Below are 13,814 nucleotides of genomic sequence, written 5' to 3' on the forward strand. Positions count from 1 at the left end.
AGAGAGAGAGAGAGAGAGAGCGAGCGAGAGAGAGAGAGGCTAAATCATCGAACAGGAGGAAAATATGTTGTTGTATTTAAAGATGGAGTATTAAGATTTTTCCCGGTTTTTATTACCCATGTTTTTTCTTTTATTATTATTTTCATCAACTCTTCCTTCTCCTTCTTTCTTCTTTTCTTCATTCTTGGGTTTTTCATTTTTTTTTCTTTTACTTCTCGGTCACCGTTTCCCTCTTTATCCTTTTTACTTTCCAATCTTTTCATCTGCTTTCAGTCTTTATCATCGTTTCCGTATTTCCTCTTCTCCTCTCTTCTCTGCAACCATTCTTTTCTCCTTCCTTTCCTTTCATTCTCTCCCTTCCTCCCTCTCTTCCTCGTCTCCTCCTCCCCCCTCTCCATCTCTTCCCCCTTCGTCCCTTCCTTCCTCTCCCTCTCTCCGCCCCAGTGCATGCGTGATTTAAGCAGAAGAATGGTGATGTCTCTTGATGTTCACACACTCATAAAATCCTCAACTTCTACCACTAATAAGATCGGTCTTGGGCCCCTCCCTCCCCTTCCCCACCCCTTCTCTCCTTCCCTCCTCCTTCCTCCGTTGCCATCTTTCTTCCCCTCCTTCTGGTCTTCTTTCTCCTTCGTTTATCATCATCTCGCTCTATCCCTCCTTTTCTCCAGGTTCCTCTTCTTTGCTCTAGAATCTATATATTTTCCCTCACCTCTCTCTCCTTCTTCGTTCTCAGTTTCTCCAACTACTTTTTCGCATCCTGTTCCATGTCTTAAACTTCCACCTCCTCCCTTTCATAAAATCCTCCGCCCCATTTCTCCGTTCCTACTAATACACATTCAACCACTTCATCATTACTTCTATTCCTCCCCGTCTCTCCTCCTCCCTCCCCCGTCCGTCCTCCCTCCCGAAGGAGTAAGAGGACTGGACGCATCCTTCTACCTTCTGCGTTTGTGACTGGAGCGGGGCGGAGCGGGACGAGGCAGAGAGGAGGGAATGGCTAGGGTGGAGTTGGGAGGGGAGAGGATGAATGTAGAGAGCTCTGATGGGTAGAATGAGAGTTAAGGAGAGAATGAAGGTGTTGGAGAGAAGGATCTGTTGGGGCAATGGAGGTAAGGTCATATGATGTGAATGGGAGTGATGGTATGGATGGGGTAAGAAATGGTTGTAGTGGGATGGGATAATGGGCGTGATGGGGTGAGACAGTATGGGGTAGGAATGGCTAGGGAATTGTTGGGGTTGGAGGTTGACATGGGGGTAGTACAAGAATGGGTTTAGAAAGCTGGGGTTGAATCGGTAAGGATGTTGTGTGGTGGGGAGATGGGGTGAAAAAAGTTACCCCGGGAACAATTATTAAAAGGAGGGAAAATATGGTTTGAAAAGAGAGGGAAAACACAGAGAAATTTGAGAAGAAAAGGATAAACAGAAACAAGAGAAGGTCCTTAGTATATTCACATAATAGGATGAAAAATATAAGGATGAGAAAGTATAATCAGGATATAGGGGAAAAATAAAGTAGGAGAAAGTGAAAATGAAGAGAAAAGAGAAAAGGAGATGATGGAAAAGGCATAGAGGGAAGAAAAGATGAAAATATTTTGTCAATTCCAAGCAGAAAAGTGTTGAAAAAAAAGGAATTAGTCGATAAAACAGGGACAAGAATACAAGCGGGATTAGGTGTAGGGTGAGGAGAAGGAGGGGAAAAAATGAAAAGGGAATAAAAGAATAAGAAAGTAAAATAAGCAATAATATAAGAGGTCATAGGAATCTAACCGAGGTGGGAAAAAAGAGAATAGTAACAATCATACCTCTAAAAGTAGAAGATCCATAAATAACCTTCAAATTAACATGAAACCACTCGCCAACGACATCAAACCAGGAAAAACAACCACCCAAACAACGCACACCATTTTCAACACAGAGTACGTACAGGTTTTCCTACTGCCATAAAAAGAGAAGCGGCAGAACAAAACAAAACACGAAGAGCAAAAAACACAAGTATAAAAGACCAAAGAGAGAGAAAGAAGAAAACAAGTCAGGTCCGCCGCGTTCAGTATTCGTCAGCCGGAATCTCAGCTCAGGCGTCATTAGCGATTCTCTCTGCGCGTTCCTTTTCTCTCCCGCGAATTTAGGTGACTGCGAAATTATGCGTGATTTTGCGGCCGTAAAAACGCGCAACGCTCAATTTTAAAGCAGCGGCCGACGATAAACGCCAGAATTACGAGTTGCTTGCGGTTACCTCGAATGCTGCTTAAGAATGACGCCGAGGAGCCATTGCGGGAGAAAACGAAGTGTGTAATGAGGCGCCGAGAGGGAGACTACGCTGAACCCGCCGTGCCTCGTGGAAAACCTTAACACCCGCTCTTTCTCTCGCTCTCTCTCAGCTCAGGCCCACATCAGCCACAGAGCAAGCGGTAAAGGTATAAATTTGGCCAATCTAGCCCCGCCACTCCGACCCAGCCCCATATACCCTCTCTAATTGGCTGTTAATTACCATTTAGAACTGTCAGCGCCGTCCTGCCTCCCGTCCATACCTCACTGACAGTTCCAGACACTCCACGCCACAGCACTCTCACCCCAAGAGCACAAGGACTTGGGGCAGGAATCCTTAAGTATGAAGTCAAGTGACGTTTGAAATGTTACAGCCCTGACGGAGGCGCTGTGGGACTCCAGCAGTCTTTGCATTGATGGATTTTAACCCCTGCGTCCTGGGCCTCAAGGGTGGGAATGTTGTCTTTTGAATTGACGGGTCTTGGGAGTGTGTGGTTTGGATGTGCTATTACTAAAGGAAGGAGGAGGAGGAGGAGGAGGAGAAGGAAGGGGGGGAGTGGGGTTAGGCAGACGTGGGTCGGCTGGATCGATGAAATTGTGATTGTTTAATTGTACGTGAATTCTGGACCGACCGCCTCCCCCGGTCTCTCTCTCTCTCTCTCTCTCTCTCTCTCTCTCTCTCTCTCTCTCTCTCTCTCTCTCTCTCTCTCTCTCTCTCTCTCTCTCTCTCTCTCTCTCTCTCTCTCTCTCTCTCTCTCTCTCACTGATTAATTCTGTGGGTTTTAGCTTGTATTCAGGACCAGCTGGTGTTTCTTCATTTATATTCATCTATATTCATTCATTTATTCATGCGTGGCCCTGAATTTCGTTTTATATTAGTTGATGTTGTGAAGGACGAGCCGCGCAAAGTTTCAGTATGTATTTCTCTCACGTTAGTTTTCAGTGAGTATTTCTCTCTGACCGAATGTTGTGTTTGAGTTATTATGTGTGTGTGTGTGTGTGTGTGTGTGTGTGTGTGTGTGTGTGTGTGTTCAGTATGTAACAGTGAGAAGCTAGAATGCAGAAATATTGGTTATTATATTAGTGAGTAATTATACTTTCTCTCTCTCTCTCTCTCTCTCTCTCTCTCTCTCTCTCTCTCTCTCTCTCTCTCTCTCTCTCTCTCTCTCTCTCTCTCTCTCTCTCTCTCTCTCTCTCTCTCTCTCTCCCCACACACACACACACTATTTTTTATTTACCTATTTTCACCTCAATTACACACGCTAAACAAAACACTAGAAACAGAATAACCTCCCCCCTCTTAACCACACACACACACACACACACACACACACACACACACACACACACACACACACTAAGAAGACTAACACTTCACTGGCTCCACGATCACCTCAAATCAGGGTTCATGTCACCAGTTTCTCCTCCTCCACCTGATTGTCTCAGGTTACCTGGGCAGCCACACCTGTACAGGCACCTCAAGACTTGGCGCCCACACGAGTAAAGGAGGGAGCAAGGGAGAGAGTGGGAGAGAGAGTAAAGGGGGGGGGGTGAGAGGAAGAGATGAGGGGAAGTTGGTTGGGGGATAAAGAGGGACGTAAGAGGGGGAAGGAGCAAAGGGTGAAAGGGAAGAGGAAGGTGATGAGGGAGAGAGGAAGGAGGAATAGAGGATGTGGGCAAGGTGGTTGGGGATGTATAGAGACAGTAAAAGGTATGGGGAGGATAAGAGGTTGGGGAAGGTGGAAGGGAACAAGTGTTAGACAGGGAGAGGAAGGGGATGAGGGAGAGAGGGAGGAGTAAGGGGGGGAAAAAAGGAAGGGATGAGGGAGAGGTAATGGGGGGTAGCTGAAGGGGATATGGAGGGTCGGTAAGAGGTATAGAGAGAGGGGATAAGGGTTCGAGGAGGAAGGGTAGGAGGAGGAGGGTAGGAGGGAGGGGAGGAGGGAGAGAAGGGGTGAGGGAGAGAGGGAGGGAGAGGGAAAGAGGCAGACGTCAAGACCACCCAACGCCCTGTCTAAATGCTCTTAATGTGTCACCTGCAATTAACGCTTCAGATCACCTGGGTGAGAGACGTGAGAGAGGGGGAGAGAGTGCAGGGAGGGAGGAGGGAGGAGAGGTTGAGAAGCAGGAGTGCGAAAAATCTGTGCAGGGAATAAGTGACAGGATGAAATTAGAAATGAGATGGAGGATTAAGAAAATAAATCACCAAACGCCATATTCAATAATGGATGTAATCGTTAGGGATGAGAAGAAAAATATTTAAATTGAATGGAAAGTAACTGTGAAAGTCGAGAGAACGCGATGCATCAAACAAGCGATTGAATGATAGTGGAATACTATCGAATGCACTCATACAGGAAGTAGGCAAAGTTTCAAAAGATTATCTCAAAATAAAATCTTCATATCGTGGCATTAAGTTTACATTATGGAAAGCAAAAAGGAGGAAAAGGAATAAAAACGATGACAAAAATAAGATCAGAATGAGGAAGAGGATAAATGGTTGAGAAAAAAAAACGAAAAAAGAAAGCAAGTGGAATAGGAACAAACATAATAATGCCTGGGAAACTGATAGCAGGTAGAGGAAAATGAGGAAAGGAGAAGAGGAAAAAGAAGAACATAATGAGCATAGGAATTAATCAATGAAAAAAAAGCTAAGTGTGGTCTTAGGGAGACAATAACAAAAACAAACTAGCAATGTAGTGAGAAACATAAATAGGCATAGACCAGGAAAAAGGAGAGGAAACGAAAAAGAAAAGGAAAAGGAGGAAAGTAGAGGAAGAAAAGAAAGTGTGAAAGTACAGTAATAAATGAGGAGGAGGAGAAGGCGCAGGAGGAAGAGGAGAAAGAAGTAAATAAATAAAAGTAAGAGGAGGAGAAAGAAATATAAAACCTGAAGGAGGAGACGGAACGAAGGTGTACAAGAAGGAGGAGACGACGCATGAACAAGAAAGTACAAATAGAGTAAGCGGAGAAGGAGAAAGAACTGGAGAACCTGAAGGAGAAAACGGAACGAAGAAAGAGCATAAGAAAGAAAGGAAGAAGGAGGAGGCGGAGGAGGGGAAGGAGGTAATGGCAACAAAGGTACCTGGCGTGGCTACTACTGGGCGCTTTGTAAACAGTTTGTCCTTATCACCGGCCTACACTCCCCCTTGGCAAACACACCGCCGCCACGCACACCCCTAGCGGCATTTTTCACCCTCCTTTCTCTCTCTCTCTCTCTCTCTCTCTCTCTCTCTCTCTCTCTCTCTCTCTCTCTCTCTCTTGATATACTAGTGAATAAACGTGCGTAAGGTAGGAATATAGGAGTAGTTTTGAGATAATTATGAGCATTAACTTTTGGAAGGTAAGCGTGGAACGAACAGATTTAGTGATGGTGATGATAAAGATGATGATGATGGCCGTGGTGGTGGTGGTGGTGATGGTGGTGGTGGTGGTGGTGGTGGTGGTGCGAGGGTGTAAGGAAATGGAAGGAGTGCCATGCTATACTGTGTTAAATAACTAAAAAAAAAAAAATACCATGGAATATGAAAAATGAAAACTGATAGCTACAATGTAAAAAAAATTATCAACATCAACCTTTTTATAGCATTCTTCATATTTATACATTAATATAATTCTTTTTTTCTTATTATCTGCAACCCTATGACGTGTACGGTAGCCGACTATCAAGCGTGAAAGATGAGAAGAAGTAGAAGCACAAGGGGAGGAGGAGGCGAATAAAGAGGAGGAAAACACTGACGGAAGGCTCAAAACTCCATCAAAGAGGGTCATTTGTGTTTTATGTGGCATTTAGTCCACTTCCAGAGGTACTTTTGAGAGGGATGCGCGGGGTGGTGAAGAGGGTTGGATCTCACTATGGCAAGAAATGATTTACGTGAAGAATGAAGAAAAGAAGAACGAAAGGAAAGAGAGAGAGAGAGAGAGCCAACAAACAGAATCGGATGCCATAATAAAACAAGAGAGGCAACAAAAGAGAAAACAAGGAAAGTGTAATGTGAGAACACACACACACACACACACACACAAACACACACACACACACACACACACACACACACACACACACACACACATCTCTCTGGTATGTGTGTGTGTGTTTTTTCTAACGAGAGAGAGAGAGAGAAAGTGCATCGTGAGGGGGATGCGTCAAGGTTTTAAGTAAGTTGAAACTCTCCTGATGATTCTTATTACGAGAGAGAGAGAGAGACCTACTCACTTTCGTTGTACAAGCATTTCGCTCACACCACATAACACACACACACACACACACACACACACACACGTACACCTTATATGACTCCCCTTTCCTCCATAACTATTTCCTTCCTCCTTCCTTCCTTCCTTTCCTCCCCTCCTTCCCTCCTTCCTTCCGTCCTTCCTTCCCTCCCCTTCCTTTCCCTGTTGTTGCCCACCTCATAAACCCCGCACCTCATCCTTCCTCCCCTCGCCTATCCCCTACAGACCTCACTGAGAGAGCTCCTACAGCCATAAATAGGGTGGAAGTTAACATTACCAGCCACAGCAACAGTCGTCTTCATGCGAAATGCTGCAAAATAAGGAGAGAGAGAGAAATAGGCACTGGGAGGGTGAGGGTGGGAGCTTTGAGGAAGGATGTGGAGGATAAGTAAAGTGAGATACCATTTTTTTTTATAGTTTTTTTATATTATTTTTGGCGTCTTCTAAGAACGCCTTTTATTTATTCATGTCTGTGTTTACCTGTTTCTCAGTCTCCATAGAAACCAACTTTTTCATCACGTGTATACCTCTGCTTCTTACCACAGGCTTCGTAAAACAGGTCATAGTTATTGCTACAGAATCACAAGGGAAAGGAGAAAGGGAAGAGGAGGAGAAGGGGAAGGTGTGGAGGGAGGAATAGGCCAGCAGGTGAAAATGACGTTAAGTAGAGGCCTATTGTGGTGTGATCTTGGTGAGGGAAGGAACAGAGGGAAGGAGCAGAGGGAGAGGAGAGAATCGAGGTTACGTAAGTGAGCGGAAGAGGGAATGGAAGGCCGCAAGAGAGCAGAGGGACGTGAGAGGGGGGATCGTGGATAAAAGAGAGACAAAAAGGGAATAGGATTGGCAGGGGGAATGAGTTTTAGGGAGAGAGATATTGGGAAGGTAAAGAATTAATCAGATCGTGGTTACTGAGAGAGAGAGGTATGCTACAATCTGCTTTAGTTAGGCCCATTACCTCCATCCTCCTAAGCAGATTACGATAATGAACTAGATATGAGTTCCCGTATTCTTATGATTGACCTATCGGCTTAATCTCACTCACCCACCCACCTCACACACACACACACACACACACACACACACACACACACGGGGATACATAATAATTGGGGCTTAAAGAACTCTACATATATTTTTTTTCATACGTTTTTTGTTTTCTTATGCTGATGCACTTATTCGTGAGCAGACAGTTTTTTTTTTTTTTTTACATTAAAGTCGTAAATAAAAATAAATTTTTGTAAAAAAGAAAAAAAATTGATCAAAGTATCTACATAACGTTATAGTAAGATTACAATTAATATATCCAAGGATCAAGATTGCAGATAATTGGCGCACCGAACATCACCAATTGTGGGGTACAAACTTGGCGGAGGGAGTGTTTTGTGCCTCAGTGGCAGTAGTGGACTAAAAAGTAGCCTATCCGGATTTTTTTATTTTTTTTATTTATAAATGATCCACAAGACATCCTGAAGTTAAATCAAAGTATGTGCTTATCTTTGTATTCATTCACACACACACTGGTAATATTCATATGGTGTCATTCACTTAATTGAGTGAAATTCTATTGCGAGTCACAAATTTGTCACTAGTAAAATTGAAAGTAATAATCTACGTTATTGCCTTAATGAAATATACATAAATAGATAAATATGAAAGCTCACGGAAGTCACAATAAGTGACATCAGCAGCTTTGCGCAGTAAAAAAATACTTATTTAAGGTATCTGGTACCCGCAAAATGGCGTGCGGTGCTACTGTTGTTCTGTTGTTTATTCAATGTTCTGTTCAAGAAAAAGAATACTCATACTTTTAGTTAGTTTTCGGTTATAAGGATTCGTTACGAAATACAATTATAACATTACCGCCTGTAAGTTAGGAAACGTACTGAATCCCGGATCGGCTATGGTGATGTTAGGTGCGCCTATTAAAACAGATTCCGATATCTAGGGAAAAAACAATGCATATTTGAGTTCCACAAACATACAAAATTCAGTAACAGGGACGCTACAAAGTATAACAAATCACATTCACACACCATTAGTAACCAACTACCGGTCCCTCTTATCACCTGTTACAAAGACGAAAACAATGGCATTTAAAACTCTAACCATCTACTAACACCACCAAACGAGGAAATAGGTACTGAAACAACAACAACCAATTAAACACCAGAAACCACCTCTAAAACACACACATACAAAAAATCATCTACGAAACCTAATCATTCATTTCCCTGCATTCTGTTCTCTTACAGCAGGAAGCAAGAGAGACTACTATTGTTATCTCGACCACCACCACCACCACCATCACTTCCCCCTCCCAACAGCCATCACCCCTGCCCCCCGACACACACACACACCACCACCACCACCGCTACTCTTCCGCTTGCCCTTAACCATCCATACATCGGCATCTATTTGGAATATTAGTCGTCGAGCAGGCTATTGTGCACGGTGCAGTATCCTCAGCTCGCAGCCACACCGGGGAGGAAGGAGGAGGAGGAGGAGGAGGAGAACACAAGCGGGTCGGAGCGTGGACTGAATGGGGAGGGCTGGAAGGCAATAGGGTGGTCTGTGTGGGTGGGGAAAGACGATGGGGTGGATGGGGGTACGTATAAGTGGGTGGATGCATGGGTAGGATAAGTGGGATGGGTGACTCGGGTATATATTGGGGTAGGTAGATAGGTGGAAGAGTAGAGAGGGGGGTAGAAGCGGATTGGGTAGTTTTATGTGCATCAGGGTTAGTGGAGTGCTGTCTAAGGTGAGTGTGTTAGGGGATGGATGGGTGGATGGGTGGAGGAGAGGGATGAGAGGTGAGCTAGGTGTGAGAGTGGATGGGGCGGTTCTCGAGGTGGGGGGGGATGGGGTGGACGAGTGGATAGGGTGGTTCTGAAGGTGGGGTGGGTGGCTGTGTTGGCCGCGCCGGTCTTCCCGCATTGTGGAGACGCCCAACAATGGTCCCGCGGCCGCCATTGTGTCGCGGCTTTTGTACACGAACGCCAAGTGGTCGCGGCGGCCACTCCCTTGATTATGAAGACTCCTTTTTGTATTGTGGCGTCGCGGGGTGGGGAGAGGGGAGCTAAAGGGAAAGGAAGAACTGAGGCGGAGGTAGGGGGGATGACGGAGAAAGGGGGACAAGGGGGCGGAAATAGAGGGTGGGAGAGGGAGAGAGAAGAAGGAAGCAGAGATACAGGTGAAAGGAGAATGATAAAGGAGAGAGAGGAGGAGAGGAACGAAACCGAAGGGAGAAAGAGAAAGAAGAATAGAAAGTCAAGGAAGGACAGGGACAGAGAGAGAGAGAGAGAGAGAGAGAGAGAATCATAACTTGGTATATACGTAAAACAAGTAGTAAATCTAACAAATGCCTAATCAAAGAAGGACCCATTAAAATAAAAGGTGAAGTGGTAATGAGTGGCACCTCCTTTTCTATTTATTAGGTACTGGTTCCGATCTCACGTACATTTGCCCAAGTTTACGTACATGGAGGTAAAATAGATTGGCTGCACTCCACCTTCACATACTCGTAACTCGCGGAGGATTATCAGAGCACCGATTGAAACTTTGCTAATCGTGAAGAGTGGGAAGGTGAGAGAGTCAAAGAGAGGTGGTGGGACCAGGAAAAGGGAAGGGAGTGAGGTATGATCTGGTAATTGTAAGGACTTTGAGTGGAGGAGGTGGGGAAGGGGTAGATGAAATGGACTGAGGTATAAGAGGTCATGGTTTGGGTTGAGGAGGAGGAGGAGGAGGAGGAGGGGGGGGGGAGGTTGTATTGACCGAGGCCGAAGTAATCAAGTGTGGGTCATTCCGTGCGTGTGACCCCTCAAAGCCCCTACTAACGTCTGTTTTTAATTGGTGAACATTAGCCCTTGGGGGATGAACACACACACACATTAGTTCGGTACTTAAACCTTAACATTATTTACTTTCTTTCAAATGTAATAGATTTAAGTAAGGTGTAATTGTGTACAGAAAGGATGTATACTACCTACTCAAACCTCCATTATTACTTTTTCTCAGCATTATAAATAAACAGTACAGAGAACTTCAAACGAGCGGGAGTGGCGGACTGGTTCACGGTTTCAGAACTGCTTCACTGTGTTGGGTTCAGGTTCTCAAACACTGATTCACTCACCTCAACTTGTCTCCGGCCCGAGGAAGGAGCGCCAGTGCGACTGTTTTGGCTGCGGCAGCGAGGTGTGGCTTGGCGGGATCTGGTGAACTGTCTGGAGGTGTGGTCCGTGGTGCTGAGGAGGAAGCAGCCGTGTAGTCAAGGAAGGTAAGTTATATATGCAGGTGGATGGCTGGAGTGAACGTACCATTGCTGAGATTGTTGTCTGTTTTAGCGTGGAAGATGTGGAGTGCGTAATGATGGTGATGGTCGCGTGATTGTTAGGCGTTTATAATGGTAGTTTCAGTTGCTGAGTATATGGTTGGAGGGTACGTGGCTGTTTGAGATTAAATTATTGTGGCGTGAGTCTTAATGATTTGTGAGTAATTAAGAATTAAGATAATGGTTACTTCACGTGCATGGCTTAAGGGTATGTAGCTGTTTGACATAGTTAGGTTGTGGCGCGAGTTTCCTGATGGTTTGTTGAAGAATAAGTATGTCATCGTCGTTACCGATTGTTTCTTGCACGTGTATGGCTGGTGTGGACGTCGTGTAGTGTCATTTGGTTGGTTGGTTGTGGCGTGAGGAATGTAACTATGAATTACTGGTGGTGGCCATGAACGGTGAATGTTGTTGATGCATTGCATGCTTACCTTCAATGACCTGATGAGTACAAAGCCTGTGACCATATGTATAATTATTCATGTGCCTTCATGCTCATCCTTTTGTGCCTTTGTGCTTCAGATACTTGAGTCACGGCATTAACTGTAGCTGTCCAGATTCTACTGACGGAGTAACTGCGGGAACTCGTTAAGATGAAGACCATTGATAAACCCGGTGCTGAACGCAAGCCCGGTGCTGCGAGTTCCATTACTACCAGGTCCATGTCAACATCGAACGAAGAATCCACGTCCACCGCGGAGGCCAAGCCCACCAGCACTACATCAAGGCCCTCGGCATGGGCCGCAAGACCACAGCTCCAAAGACCAAAGCAGCAGCCTCAAAGACCACAGCAACAGCTACGAAGGCCACAGCAGCAACCGCGAAGACTACTGAGGCTGCTGCAAAGGCCACAGCAGGAGCCAAGAAGACTACTGGGGCTGCTGCAAAGGCCACAGCAGGGGCCACGAAGGCCACTGGAGCAGCATCCAAAACCACAGCTACGAAGACCACAGCAGCAAAGACCACAGATACAGCCACAAAAACTACTCATGCTACTACAAAGGCCACTGGGGCTACAGCAAAAACCACAGCAACAACTTCGAAGGCCAATGGGGCTGCTGCTAAGACTGCGACAGCCACAACAAAGTCCACCACAGCTGCTGCAACAAAGATTACTGCTGCAGCAAGTGAAACTTCAACTACAAAGACCACAGTGGCTCCCATTATTGCAGCACCTAAAGAAGACTACAACAGAGCCTGCCAAGACCCTCACTGCTGCTGCAAAAATTTAAATCCCCAGTGTCCAACAGGAAGGCCCCAAAGTGCAATTGGCCCTTAAAATGGAGTCCAGAGCAAGTCTCACTCACATTGTCCCCAAATTTTCCAGTGAGTGTTTTGAACTATTACTTTTGTTTCTGGTATTTTTAGTGCATAACACTTATTACAGATGTGGAGGAACCAGAACCGTTCAAATTATTTTATAATTTTATTAGATGTCTAAAGGTTTAAGCAGATAAACCTTGTTTGCTGGGTGAATATGGGTGTATAATAATGAAAGTTAGATACATAAATAGGTTGATTTTTATTAGATGTCTAAAGGTTTAAGCAGATAAACCTTGTTTGCTGGGTGAATATTTGTGTATAATAATGAAATTTAAAGATAAATAAATAGGTTGATTTGCAGACATTTAGATATATCTAGAAATAGATTATACCAAACAGATACCAAACATGAAATTCATTTTATAAATATTTTCAGGAGCCATAACTGAAGACTGGAGTTTCACCACTGTCGTCTAACCAACCTGGCAAGGAAATATTTGGAGATTTAGCCAGATGTGTGATGGATCCATTCTGTAGTACATATTGATCCAGTTTCGTGCTGCTGAAATATTTGGAGATTTAGCCAGATGTGTGATGATCCATTCTGTAGTACATATTGATCCAGTTTCGTCTAGAGATGTTTAGGCACCATCATCTCTACTTTGAAGCTGCTGCTAGACTTATGATCTTCAATGTTATTGGTTTGGTATTTATTGAATAAATTTCCTTTAAAATACTCTGAGCATAGTAATTAGTTATTGATCCTGGCCTGGGGCTATATTTTTGTTCTGATGGAAAGCTGATACAAGTTGACATATGAAGATAATGGAGTTCCCATTAATATATTGCAAACTTTGTTTTTTGTCAAGTTATAATAAACATTATGATTGAAAAATTTGTAAATAAAGTTAAAAAACATTATGATGGAAAAACCTGAAAAGAATTTTAATGGGTAGTGGGTACCCCAGCTTCTCCTGCATCGGGTGGGTGGACTCTTCATTCACTGCCGACCAGCAAACTTGGAAAGCAGGGGCCACATATAGTAGATCTCTGGAGGGTGGTATGGTAACGGTCTCAGTGTTGGGATACTGACGAGTGACATGCCAGATGAGCTGAGTCATGTAGCACCCTTGAACCTCTTCTCAAAAATCCCCTCTTCTGAGACACACTAACACTGAAATACACCACTTTTACAAATCCACGTCCTGAAGTTATTGATGAGCCATAAACCAAATAATTTCTTGGGTGTTCGCTCTTCCCTCAGCACTGGTTGCTGGTGCTGGCATCAGTGCTACTCTTACTCATGCTTTCATGGTTCCCCTGAGCAAACTTATTCCCCTCTTTAATTTCCATTCATTGTTACTGATCAAGAACTGCCGGAAATTCTTGAATAGAGGCAGGCGGTTGTATAGCAGAGAAGCCTGAGTGGGTTGGGTGCTCATTACTTAGGGTCCAGCTATTCATCCTCCCTTTAACTCTGGTAACCCCTGCCCCAAACTTTACCTCACCTATTGTAATTTGTGCATGATTACTGAATGTTTATAATGCAACGGTATCAAAAATATATGCACTGATATGACTAAAGTACATGAGCATCCTCTTTCTGGTTCTTTTCTTAGTTCTGCATCACCTTAATCATTTTGTTAGCAGTATAAAAAAAATTATCACACTACTCATGCATCATGTCCCATAATAATGAGCTGCTCCTCATTTCCCTCAC

General features: G+C 44.3%; 1 long non-coding RNA gene and 1 pseudogene across 1 annotated transcript; both read left to right on the forward strand.

Moving 5' to 3' along the window:
* The first annotated feature begins 10,671 nt into the window (after positions 1 to 10,671).
* Positions 10,672 to 12,110, forward strand: LOC126993482 (oviduct-specific glycoprotein-like; annotated as a pseudogene).
* Positions 12,107 to 12,836, forward strand: LOC126993483 (uncharacterized). Its single transcript, XR_007747852.1, has 2 exons — positions 12,107 to 12,157; positions 12,531 to 12,836. It is a non-coding gene; the product is annotated as an uncharacterized LOC126993483 (long non-coding RNA).
* Positions 12,837 to 13,814: the final 978 nt, after the last annotated feature.

This window comes from Eriocheir sinensis, unplaced genomic scaffold, assembly GCF_024679095.1.
Source record: "Eriocheir sinensis breed Jianghai 21 unplaced genomic scaffold, ASM2467909v1 Scaffold62, whole genome shotgun sequence".
In the NCBI taxonomy this organism is placed as follows: domain Eukaryota; kingdom Metazoa; phylum Arthropoda; class Malacostraca; order Decapoda; family Varunidae; genus Eriocheir; species Eriocheir sinensis.